We start from the raw sequence: 11,301 nt of genomic DNA, 5'->3' as shown, positions 1-11,301 counted from the left end.
TTGGACCTAGAGGACAACATACACGTTCACACCACGTGATATCTTAAAGAGAGCACTTCTTTAAAACCTATTTTTACTGTTATTCTTTACATATCTATACTCACCTTCCTCCAAAGATAACAGGGCAGCATACAATAGAAAAACACAGAGATGCATAGCAGAGTAAGAAATAAAAACGACCCCCCCCCCAATGCAGTTGTGAAGTCCAAAGATTGTTTATTGAGCCAAACCCCTGGGAGAAGAGAAAGGCTTTCGCCTGTTGCCTAAGGAAGGAAGGAAGGAAGCCGGACACTGAGGCCCTCCTGCGGGGGGTCTTCTGCTGGGGTATAAATATTAAGATTGATACTATTATTAAGGCGATCCTGGCCAGCAATGCCCACCCCTCTCCCCTTTCCCACCTCCTCCCCTGCAACTCCCTTTGCACCAGATCCCTGCAGGAGGAAGCTTCTCTCCCCCCCCCTCCAGGCCGCCTTTAAGGAAACAGCTCCCTTTCCTCCCTTCTCTTCTCCCCGCTCCGGGGCTTCTCATCCTGGACCCCCTCGCAAAGCCCCTTCCCTCCTTCCTCGCCATTGGCTTTGCACTCACCCGAAATCCCGGGCAGCGGGGGCGGGAATGGGAGCCCCCGCGTGGGAGGCAGGGAGTGAGGGCGCTTAATTAGGAGGCTTGATTAGGAAGAAGCCCCTCCTCCGCCTCCGCACGACGCAGCCCCGCTTCCCGCCTCCTCCCCTCCCTCCCTCCTTTGCAGGCCCCAATTTTATCTCTGCTGGTGAAGCCGGAAGTGGAGGCAACTCTGAGGTGGAAGGAGAAGTTTCTCCCCACGCTCAGCCTCTTGTCTGTTATTTCATAATTGGGGGAAGGAAAACCTTGTAGCACCCAACCAATGGAGATAAGAGGGAGGGAACGTGTGCATGGGGAATATAAGCATTTTGAGGAGCAAGTTCAAGGGTCTTGTTATAGGAAAATCCTTGGGCTCACCTGGATTACCAAACAAAGACGCCAGCCAGGAATATAGGAGCAAAACAGCAGCCAGGAGGCCTGATCTTTATTTTTAAAAAACTATTGCAACAGGACTTCCACCCACCACCAGTAAGGAAGCCCAGACCAAAGGATGGCTCCCACTTTGATCAGTTTTACAGAGATACCTACAACACCCCTAAAATTACATCATGGATACATTACAAATTACATCACAAATTGGGAGGGTCTGGCGACAGAAACCTGAGCATCAGGGCTTGCCCCACCCTTCCATTGACCTCCACCATACACTCATCAAGCGATGCAAAAGAGATATTTACATGTCCCTGTTTCCCAGCCAAGTTAATCACACCCTTTTGTCTTGATCTGGGGGTTTGCTATTGTTTCTGGAATGGCTACCTGTCCCACACTCAGGTATCAGGATGCGAGAGATTATATCACTCAGGCAGAGGGGCTGCTGAGTACATGGGATCACACTTTAGAGATTAATGCTGCCCTCACTCATGGCTCCAGCTCCTCCCTTGGCAGCCACTTCCTTCCTGAACAGAAGAACGTTGGAATGGTGTAAATCCGACACTTGAGTGATTCTATATGAATTTCTGAAGATTTCCCAGTGAGCCAGTACATAGATACATTTATCAGTGAATTGTTATGTGCAGCAGAGGCCCTTTGAATAGGTAGGAAAAACTAATGAAGTGTTTTGTGGGGACATTTGCAGAAGTGATTGTGTTGATTTTGGTAGTCGGTGTGTGTGTGTTTATGATGTCTGCTGAAGGGGCAAACCCCTAACTGCCAAAGAATTCCTCACATGCAACCCCTCCCATGAATCTTTTGGGGGGAACCATGTACTTTCAATACGTGCTGAATGTACACTACGGATGTGAAATAAATATTCTTCGTGGGAAGTACTGAGAAAAAGTGGAGGGCAATTTTAATTTGTAAGGACAGAGGGGGAGTGTTTTGCTTCGTTTTCTGTCATGAAAAATAAAGCAATAAATTGAAAAAGCAACCCCTTTTTTTTTTTCAGTGCTTGCTTTTAAAGCAATAAAGGTGCAGGTACTCGCCATGGAATTGTTACAGTAAGTGCCATACTTTGAACAGTTGGGGAATGTTGTGGATGTTTGTGTGCTCACGGAATAAAGCCCCACATTTTTTTTAAAAAACACCATAATTGCACGGGGGGTGGAAGACGATTGGCTCTGTCCAGTAATACCTGTATGCAGCTGTTATAATAAAAATACTGCTCCCTTTCCCTTATGGAGTATCTAAAAGCCCATATAGAGTCCTTAAGTAGATTCTCTATCAGTAGGAGAAAGTAACAGAGGCTGTTATGAGAATTATAAGGTCTAAGATATAAAAGACCCCTTCATGGATCACTGCCTTGCCGTGGCGAAGGGGCTTGAAGAACTCAGAGAAGCTATGAACTATGCCGAGCAGGGCACCCAAGATGAACAGGTCATAGTGGAGAGTTTTGACCAAACGTGATCCACCTGGAGCAGGAATCGGCAAGCCACTCCAGTATCCCTGCCAAGAAAACTCCATGGACAAAGACAACAGGCATATAAAAGATATGACGCTGGAAGATGAGCCCCTCAGGTCGGAAGGCGTCCAACATGCTACTGGGGAAGAGCGGAGGACAAGTACAAGTAGATCCAGAGCTGATGAAGCGGCTGGGCCAAAGCCGAAAGGACGCTCAGTTGCGGATATGCATGGAAGCGAAAGGAAAGTCCAATGCTGTAAAGAAAAATACTGCATAGGAACCTGGAATGTAAGAACCATGAACCTGGGTAAGTTGGATGTGGTCAAAAATGAGATGGCAAGAATAAACATTGACATCCTGGGCATCAGTGAACTAAAATGGACGGGAATGGGCGAATTCAGTTCGGATGACTATCATATCTACTACTGTGGGCAAGAAACCCGTAAAAGAAATGGAGTGGCCTTCATAGTCAACAAAAGAGTGGCGAAAGCTGTACTGGGATGCAATCTCAAAAATGATAGAATGATCTCGATACGAATCCAAGGCAGACCTTTTAACATCACAGTAATCCAAGTTTATGCACCGACTACTGGTGCTGAAGAAACTGAAATTGACCAATTCTATGAAGACATACAACACCTTATAGAAGTGACACCAAAGAAGGATGTTCTTCTCATTATAGGGGATTGGAATGCTAAAGTAGGGAATCAAGAGATAAAAGGAACAACTGGCAAATTTGGTCTCGGAACTCAAAACGAAGCAGGGCAAAGGCTAATAGAGTTCTGTCAAGAGAACAAGCTGGTCATCACAAACACTCTTTTCCAACAACACAAGAGACGACTCTACACATGGACATCACCAGATGGCCAGCATCGAAATCAGATTGATTATATTCTCTGCAGCCAAAGATGGAGAAGCTCTATACAGTCAGCAAAAACAAGACCTGGAGCTGACTGTGGCTCAGATCATCAGCTTCTTATAGCAAAATTCAAGCTTAAACTGAAGAAAGTAGGAAAAACCACTGGGCCGGTAAGATACAATCTAAACCAAATCCCTTATGAATACACAGTGGAAGTGAGGAACAGGTTTAAGGATTTAGATTTGGTGGACAGAGTGCCTGAAGAACTATGGATGGAGGCTCGAAACATCATACAGGAGGCAGCAACGAAAACCATCCCAATGAAAAGGAAATGCAAGAAAGCAAAGTGGCTGTCCAATGAGGCCTTACAAATAGCGGAGGAGAGAAGGCAAGCAAAATGCGAGGGAGATAGAGAAAGATACAGGAAATTGAATGCAGAATTCCAAAAAATAGCAAGGAGAGATAAGAAGGCCTTCTTAAATGAGCAATGCAAAGAAATAGAGGAAAACAACAGAATAGGAAGAACCAGAGATCTGTTCAAGAAAATTGGAGATATGAAAGGAACATTTCGTTCAAAGATTACCATAATAAAGGACAAAAGTGGTAAGGACCTAACAGAAGCAGAAGACATCAAGAAGAGGTGGCAAGAATACACAGAGGAACTATACCAGAAAGATATGGATTGCTCGTACACCCCAGGTAGTGTGGTTGCTAACCTTGAGCCAGACATCCTGGAGAGTGAAGTCAAATGGGCCTTAGAAAGCATTGCAAATAACAAGGCCAGTGGAAGTGATGGTATTCCAGCTGAACTATTTAAAATTTTAAAAGATGATGCTGTTAAGGTGCTACACTCAATATGCCAGCAAGTTTGGAAAACTCAGCAGTGGCCAGAAGATTGGAGAAGGTCAGTCTACATCCCAATCCCAAAGAAGGGCAGTGCTAAAGAATGCTCCAACCACCGCACAATTGCACTCATTTCACACGCTAGCAAGGTTATGCTTAAAATTCTTCAAGGAAGGCTCAAGCAGTATGTGGACCGAGAACTCCCAGAAGTGCAAGCTGGATTTAGAAGAGGCAGGGGAACCAGAGACCAAATTGCAAACATGCGCTGGATTATGGAGAAAGCTAGAGAGTTCCAGAAAGACATCTACTTCTGCTTCATTGACTATGCAAAAGCCTTTGACTGTGTCGACCACAGCAAACTATGGCAAGTTCTTAAAGAAATGGGAGTGCCTGATCACCTCATCTGTCTCCTGAGAAATCTCTATGTGGGACAAGAAGCTACAGTTAGAACTGGATATGGAACAACTGATTGGTTCAAAATTGGGAAAGGAGTACGACAAGGCTGTATTTTGTCTCCCTGCTTATTTAACTTATATGCAGAATTCATCATGCGAAAGGCTGGGCTGGATGAATCCCTAGCTGGAATTAAGATTGCTGGAAGAAATATCAACAACCTCAGATATGCAGATGACACAACCTTGATGGCAGAAAGTGAGGAGGAATTAAAAAACCTTTTATTGAGGGTGAAAGAGGAGAGCGCAAAATATGGTCTGAAGCTCAACATCAAAAAAACGAAGATCATGGCCACTGGTCCCATCACCTCCTGGCAAATAGAAGGGGAGGAAATGGAGGCAGTGAGAGATTTTACTTTCTTGGGCTCCATGATCACTGCAGATGGTGACAGCAGCCACGAAATTAAGAGACGCCTGCTTCTTGGGAGGAAAGCAATGGCAAACCTAGATAGCATTTTAAAAAGTAGAGACATCACCTTGCCAACAAAGGTCCGTATAGTAAAAGCTATGGTTTTCCCAGTAGTGATGTATGGAAGTGAGAGCTGGACCATAAAGAAGGCTGATCGCCGAAGAATTGACGCTTTTGAATTATGGTGCTGGAGGAGACTCTTGAGAGTCCCATGGACTGCAAGAAGATCAAACGCATCCATTCTTAAGGAAATCAGCCCTGAGTGCTCACTGGAAGGAAAGATTGTGAAGCTGAGGCTCCAATATTTTGGCCACCTCATGAGAAGAGAAGACTCACTGGAAAAGACCCTGATGTTGGGAAAGATGGAGGGCACAAGGAGAAGAGGACGACAGAGGACGAGATGGTTAGACAGTGTTCTCGAAGCTACAAACATGAATCTGACCAAACTGCGGGTGGCAGTGGAAGACAGAGGTGCCTGGCGTGCTCTGGTCCATGGGGTCACGAAGAGTCGGACACGACTGAACGACTAAACAACAACAACAAAAGATATAAAAGAAATGTTCATAAATGTACCAGGAAAACAAATACATAAATATAAGTAACAGACATTTAATTCCAGCAAGCTGGTCTCTGACCATAATAATAAATTATTATTATTATTACTATTGTTGCCGGAAAAATCCGAGGGCTCCCTTGGACAAAAAGTAAAGACACCAACCAGAGTAAATTGGCCTTTATTGTACTGTTGCAGCAGGGTGTTCCCCTCACTCGCAGGAGAGAGAGAAGACACAGAACAATGGTGTGCAAGACCTTATAAAAACTTTTGAAATTCCCCTCCTCTAGGTCAAGCCCACCCCCAGAAACATCATGCATACATTACAGAAAGGAGGGGTTGAGGGAGGAGTTGTGGTGGTAACCTGAGTGTCCTGTCACCTGGCTGGTTCCTCCTTTCTCCCCTCCCCATGAGTACTTTCTTGGTGACAAAGGGGAGATTGCAGTTTCCTGCCCCCTGAGGGGAAATCCAATCACTGTTCTTTTGTTATAGTCCGTGTTGAATCCACTCCTGTATGCAGTCTGTTGTGTTTTTTGATTGACTTCTGTCTGGGACCATCAGGGTTGGCATAGCAACTGGGCAGGGCTCCTATGGATATGCTCCTATGCTCAAGGGATTATGGTGGCCTGTATCAAACCTTCCCCATTTTGTAGTCCTTCCTTCATGGAGTAAAATAAAAGTGGAACAGTGCAAATCTGATGTATGGTTGAATTTCTATGAATTTATAACAGAAGTGTAGCGTATGTAGTGTGTGAGTGTGAGTGTGTGTGAAGTCTGTACAAACTGAATGATGGGGGGGGGGGTTCCTGCTACACTATTATTAACAACAGAGGCCAACCAGAGAATATCGAGAAGCAAAGCAGCTAGTAAGCACGATCTTTATCAAACTGTTGCCACATGCAGGGAGGGAGGAGAGGAACCTAGAACAATGGTGTGCAAGCTGTTATATAGACATTTATAAATTGCCTCCTTTGTAGCTCAAGACCACCCCCCAAAACATCATACATACTTCACAGAAGGGGTGGTCTACAGCAGAAAACCTGTCTGCCAGGATACCTGATAATGGTCACTGATTGCTTTTACCTGGGCATCCTGGCCATTTTTTGTGATGGTTAATACTTTAGTTCCTGAATCCAGGTCACAGACTCACCCTTTTCATACACAGATATGCTCTTAAGACAGGATTTGTGAGCAAAGAGACAACGGGGAGGCTTTCCCATTTCCTTCCTCCTTGCAGAGAAACATTTGAAGTCAATTGGGTAGAGACAAAATGGTTTCAGGATTGCTCTCCTGTACTATTTCAGACACTTCGTTTATGAACTTATGTATGTGCTTGCCTTGTAAATTTATGAACATATGAGATCTATATCTCTATATATCTCTATATATATGACCTTAGAATTCCTATAACACAACCATGTACACAAGAACTCTGTAGCAATGATCCCACTAGCACATGGGGTCTCCCAGGGATCTTCCCCAGAGGGAGTCAATTGCTCTGTAAAAAGAAGGAATCTGACACCAAGATCAGGCAAAACCACAAGTAGTTTTCTAAACACCGCTGCACAGCCAACTCCCCAGCTCTTGCTGTAAGTAGAGGGTCTTTATATGATACCCGGGGGCCCTGCAACACAGAAAAGGGAGGGGTGTGTGGAGGGGGGTGTCGCCCAGAAGAGAAGCGGCTCTGGCCCAGCAGAAGCCCACCCTCCCCTCCCTCTCGGCAGCCTGACCAAGAGGGCAAGTTGAGCTTGAGTGCAGTGCGCAACGCGAGGGAAGGCAAGAGGGTGCATGCGTGCCTCTCTGTGTGTGTGAGTGGGTATCCAAGTGGAGGGATGGTGGAGGGAGCCAGCCCAGCGCTGGGCTTCAGAGCTTCCTTTCGTTAGTGGAATGAGGGGGTTGCCGGTTCTGCCGCTGCTGCCGCCATCACAATACATGAAGGCAGCAAAGGCAGCGGCTGGCAGCTGTCCAGGCTTGGCTCAGCACAACCGCTGACCTCCTTGACAGCCTACCTCCCTGCATGGGCAGGTCCGTGGGGGGTGTATGTGAGACCCAGACAAGCTGGGCAGAGGGACGCTGCTTGGGGCGTTTCCCACAGGCCCCCCTTTTTAAAAATATTTTTTTCTTTATTTTTTTTTACAAAATAAATTTCACAATAACCACATTTAAATTTCAAAATGAAAAAAGATTCTTCTTTGATGGATAACTCGCCTTATGGACAATTATAATAGTGCAGATATCCTAGCTCTCTTTGTTCCAGGGGATATCCTTCTACCATTGTTAACCGATCCAAAATTAAATCCCTCACGAAGAATCAAACGTTTCTTCTCAGTCCCACTACCACCTCACGTTCTCAAAACCGCATCACGGGATTATTAGAATACACCTCTCATGTGGATAGAATAATTAAAATAATACGCAAACATTGGCATGTATTCTGGAACATACCAGGGTGTAATGAGTTTCCTCTGACAGGCCTGAGGCACACCAAATCCATTAAAGCTATGTTAGTAGATACAGACATAAATTCTGAAAAAATCATTCCTCGCACCATTAGCACTTCCAGCCCCACTGGACATCATAGATGTGGTAGATGCTCATCTTGCCCATTTGCCTTACAGATGAAAGAAATTTAGGATGAGAAAACGAACTTCAGATTATTATTCGTCATTTTAGTAAGTGTCAAACCACAGACGTAGTCTACCTGATTCGATGTCCTTGTAATTTATTGTATATAGGCTCTACCACTCGAGCTGTGGGGGTTCAGATTGGTGAACATCAATCATGTATTCGTAATGCTAATTTGGAGGCACCTCTGGTAGAACATTTTGTTTCTCATAATCATTCATATACAGATCTATTATTTACAGTTTTATGGGTGAATCAGAGGCAATTAGCATCAGAAAAGATTATGAGCGATAGTTACAGCAGCAAGAAACACAATTTATTTTCATGTTTAAAACCATTTATCCAGGGGGGTCTAAACTCTGAGTTAGACCTTAATTGTTTTGTTTGATTATTTTTATTTTATCTGTAACTTTACACTGCTCCTTTTATCCCAATCTCCTTGTATTAGTATTGTTACTTTGCACTGTACCTTTAAACTCAACCTCCTTGTTATTAGCACCACCTGGAGTTGGCTTTATATGTTTTTCAAAAAATATTGTTAGTAGCAGTGACTACATTATTACATGAGCACTGTTCCATAGCATTTGGTATTTTCATTTACATATATTCATTCGAAATAAGGTGGGGTGTGTACTCTTTTTCATTACTGTTTGTATTCTACTTTAAATTTTTTGTAAAGTGTTATGTCATGCAGGTAATCGTCTGCAAAATTTTATTTTCAGTTTATGAAGCAATTCTATATCCTCCCACCACGCTGACGAAGAATTCCACAAAACAGTAGTCAATATCCGGAATCACTGTTCAGTGTTGGACATCATATTTGCTGAATACACAAAGCTTCACAGCTTGTCTTTCATCCTGCAAAGTCTGGTACCTCATTCATTTAAAGATTTCCAGAGACTTTGAGACTAAAGATTTCATTTTGTACTTGTTAGGCTTTGAAGGAATTCTATCAAGATTGTCCATTGCGTATATACATGGTCATCGTGTTGCCTAGACATTGCTGACGTGAGCTTAAGGGCGACAGCGGCCACAGTGCTGAAAAGGCCAAATAAATAGGCAGTCGCAGATCATGAACCTGACTTTCCTCCAACTTCCGAACCAAAACGGGAGGAAAAAAGCTTTCAAGTTTGAAAGTGGCATGTTAGTCTGGTTTGCTAAGCCAAAACTAAGCCAAAATTTAGCTTAGTAAGTGTGAGGCAAAATACAGGGCAGTAAAACAAGGAACAGGGGGGTGAATCCAGGGCAGGGCAGGGAGGGGGGTTGGTGGACAGTGGGTTTTCTTTTTCCACCTGGTACTGAAGTGACTTCAAAACAATCCATTCCAATCTCCTGCAGCCTCACAGGATGGCCCCCCTGGAATTTGTCACACATGCATGCACGCACCCAGATACTCACACAATACTTTTCACACACACAAACACACCCTTTCAAACACAGGTGCTTGGAGAGGATCCCTAATTTGGCAGAGGGGGGAGGGGAGGAGAGATAGATCTGAAATACTGGACAAAACTATCAATACAGGACATGGCATTTTTGTATTAGGCAAAGCAGGACTTTATAGGTGATAACCAGCACATTGTGTCCAGAAACAGGCAATTAGGCAGATGGAGCTGTTCTAATATGGGAGTCCTATGCTGCCTATAGCCAGGCCTGGTCAGCAAAGTGTCTGCATCTCTTTGAGCCAGTTGAACTTTCTGAGCACTTTTCAAAGGCAGCCCCATGCAGATTTTTTCAATTTTGTTGTTCTGTATGGGACAATGACAATAAGGCATGACAAATGGCCGCCATTTAAGGCAGCCGGAGAGGGGCTGCCTTAAATGGCGGCCATCGAGCAACCACACTGACACAAACAAAGCCCAGGCCCTTTCCTCTCGGCTCTAGGAGGAGGGAGGGAGGAGGAAATAAATCTGCAACCAGTCAGAGGGAAACAATGCTGCTGGCACCAATCAAAGGCTAGCCCCTTTCCTCTGGAAGGCAGGGGAGAAGCCAGAAGGGAGGGAGGAGGCACCGCCGTCAGGAAGAGAAAAAGAGAGAGAAAAATGGTGCAGCCCAAACTATATGAATGAGAACCATAAGGCGATTTCTGGATCTTCTGTGGGCTGGATCCAGAACCCATTTGGGCCGGAACCAGCCAATGGCCCTTAGGTTGCTGACCTCTGTCCAGAGACTTCACAGCCATCTTCGCTTCCTAGGAACTCTGGGAACTGTAGTTCTGGGAGGAACCTCTCAGAGGTTTCTGAGCCTCCTCAGCCAACTACAATTCGACACCCTGAGACTACAATTCCCAGAAAAGCTGGACCAAGGCCTTTAGCCACAGCCCTGACCAAATAACGGAGCTTTCTCTTCTCTCCCTCTCCACCTCCCACATTCACAACAAATCAGTCTCCCACTCCTCAGTCCCTTTCACTAATCTCCCCTAGCCCTAATTATTTCACATTCCTTTAAAACATTTCTGTGAACTAAGGAAGAAGAAGAGTTTGGATTTGATATCCCACCTTTCACTCCCTTTAAGGAGTCTCAAAACGGCTAACATTCTCCTTTCCCTTCCTCCCCCACAACAAACACTCTGTGAGGTGAGCGGGGCTGAGAGACTTCAGAGAAGTGTGACTGGCCCAAGGTCACCCAGCAGCTGCTTGTGGAGGAGCGGAGACGCGAACCCGGCTCACTGGATTATGAGACTACCGCTCTTAACCACTACACCACACTGGCTCACAAAAAACACCCTCACTGGTCACCTTCCACAGGTCAAAAGCCAATGCAGAAAATATTTAATAAAAACAGCTCAAAACAGGTACACAAGAGCACAGAAAATAGGAGATGAGTCTTAAAATCAATACCAAATGAACATTTAACACAGGGACCTTTCATTCAGCTGGAAAATGCTATCAGTAAAAAGGTCTTCAATAAATTATGCAAAGTTCAAGTAATGAGCACCTGGAATGCTGATTCACAAGACAAAGGCAGGCCATCATTTTGGAAGTGAAAGGCAGACCTGAAAACTTAACAGATTCAACACACACCTTGAGCATTCCAGATTCACACTCTCTCCCTATTTATTTAGCAACAAGTTGCCACTTACTTTGTACGTTTATTGTATGTGAC

General features: G+C 44.7%; 1 long non-coding RNA gene across 1 annotated transcript in view; it reads left to right on the top strand.

Annotated features, from left to right (window-relative positions):
- Positions 1–11,301, top strand: part of LOC310671036 — a 67,952-nt gene that overhangs the window by 25,355 nt on the left and 31,296 nt on the right. The window lies entirely within an intron of this gene.

This window comes from Podarcis tiliguerta (genome assembly GCF_965153285.1).
Source record: "Podarcis tiliguerta genome assembly, chromosome: 2".
Taxonomy (NCBI): Eukaryota; Metazoa; Chordata; class Lepidosauria; order Squamata; family Lacertidae; genus Podarcis; species Podarcis tiliguerta.
Note: the sequence above shows the minus strand (reverse complement) of the source record. Positions and strands in the feature narration are given on the sequence as shown.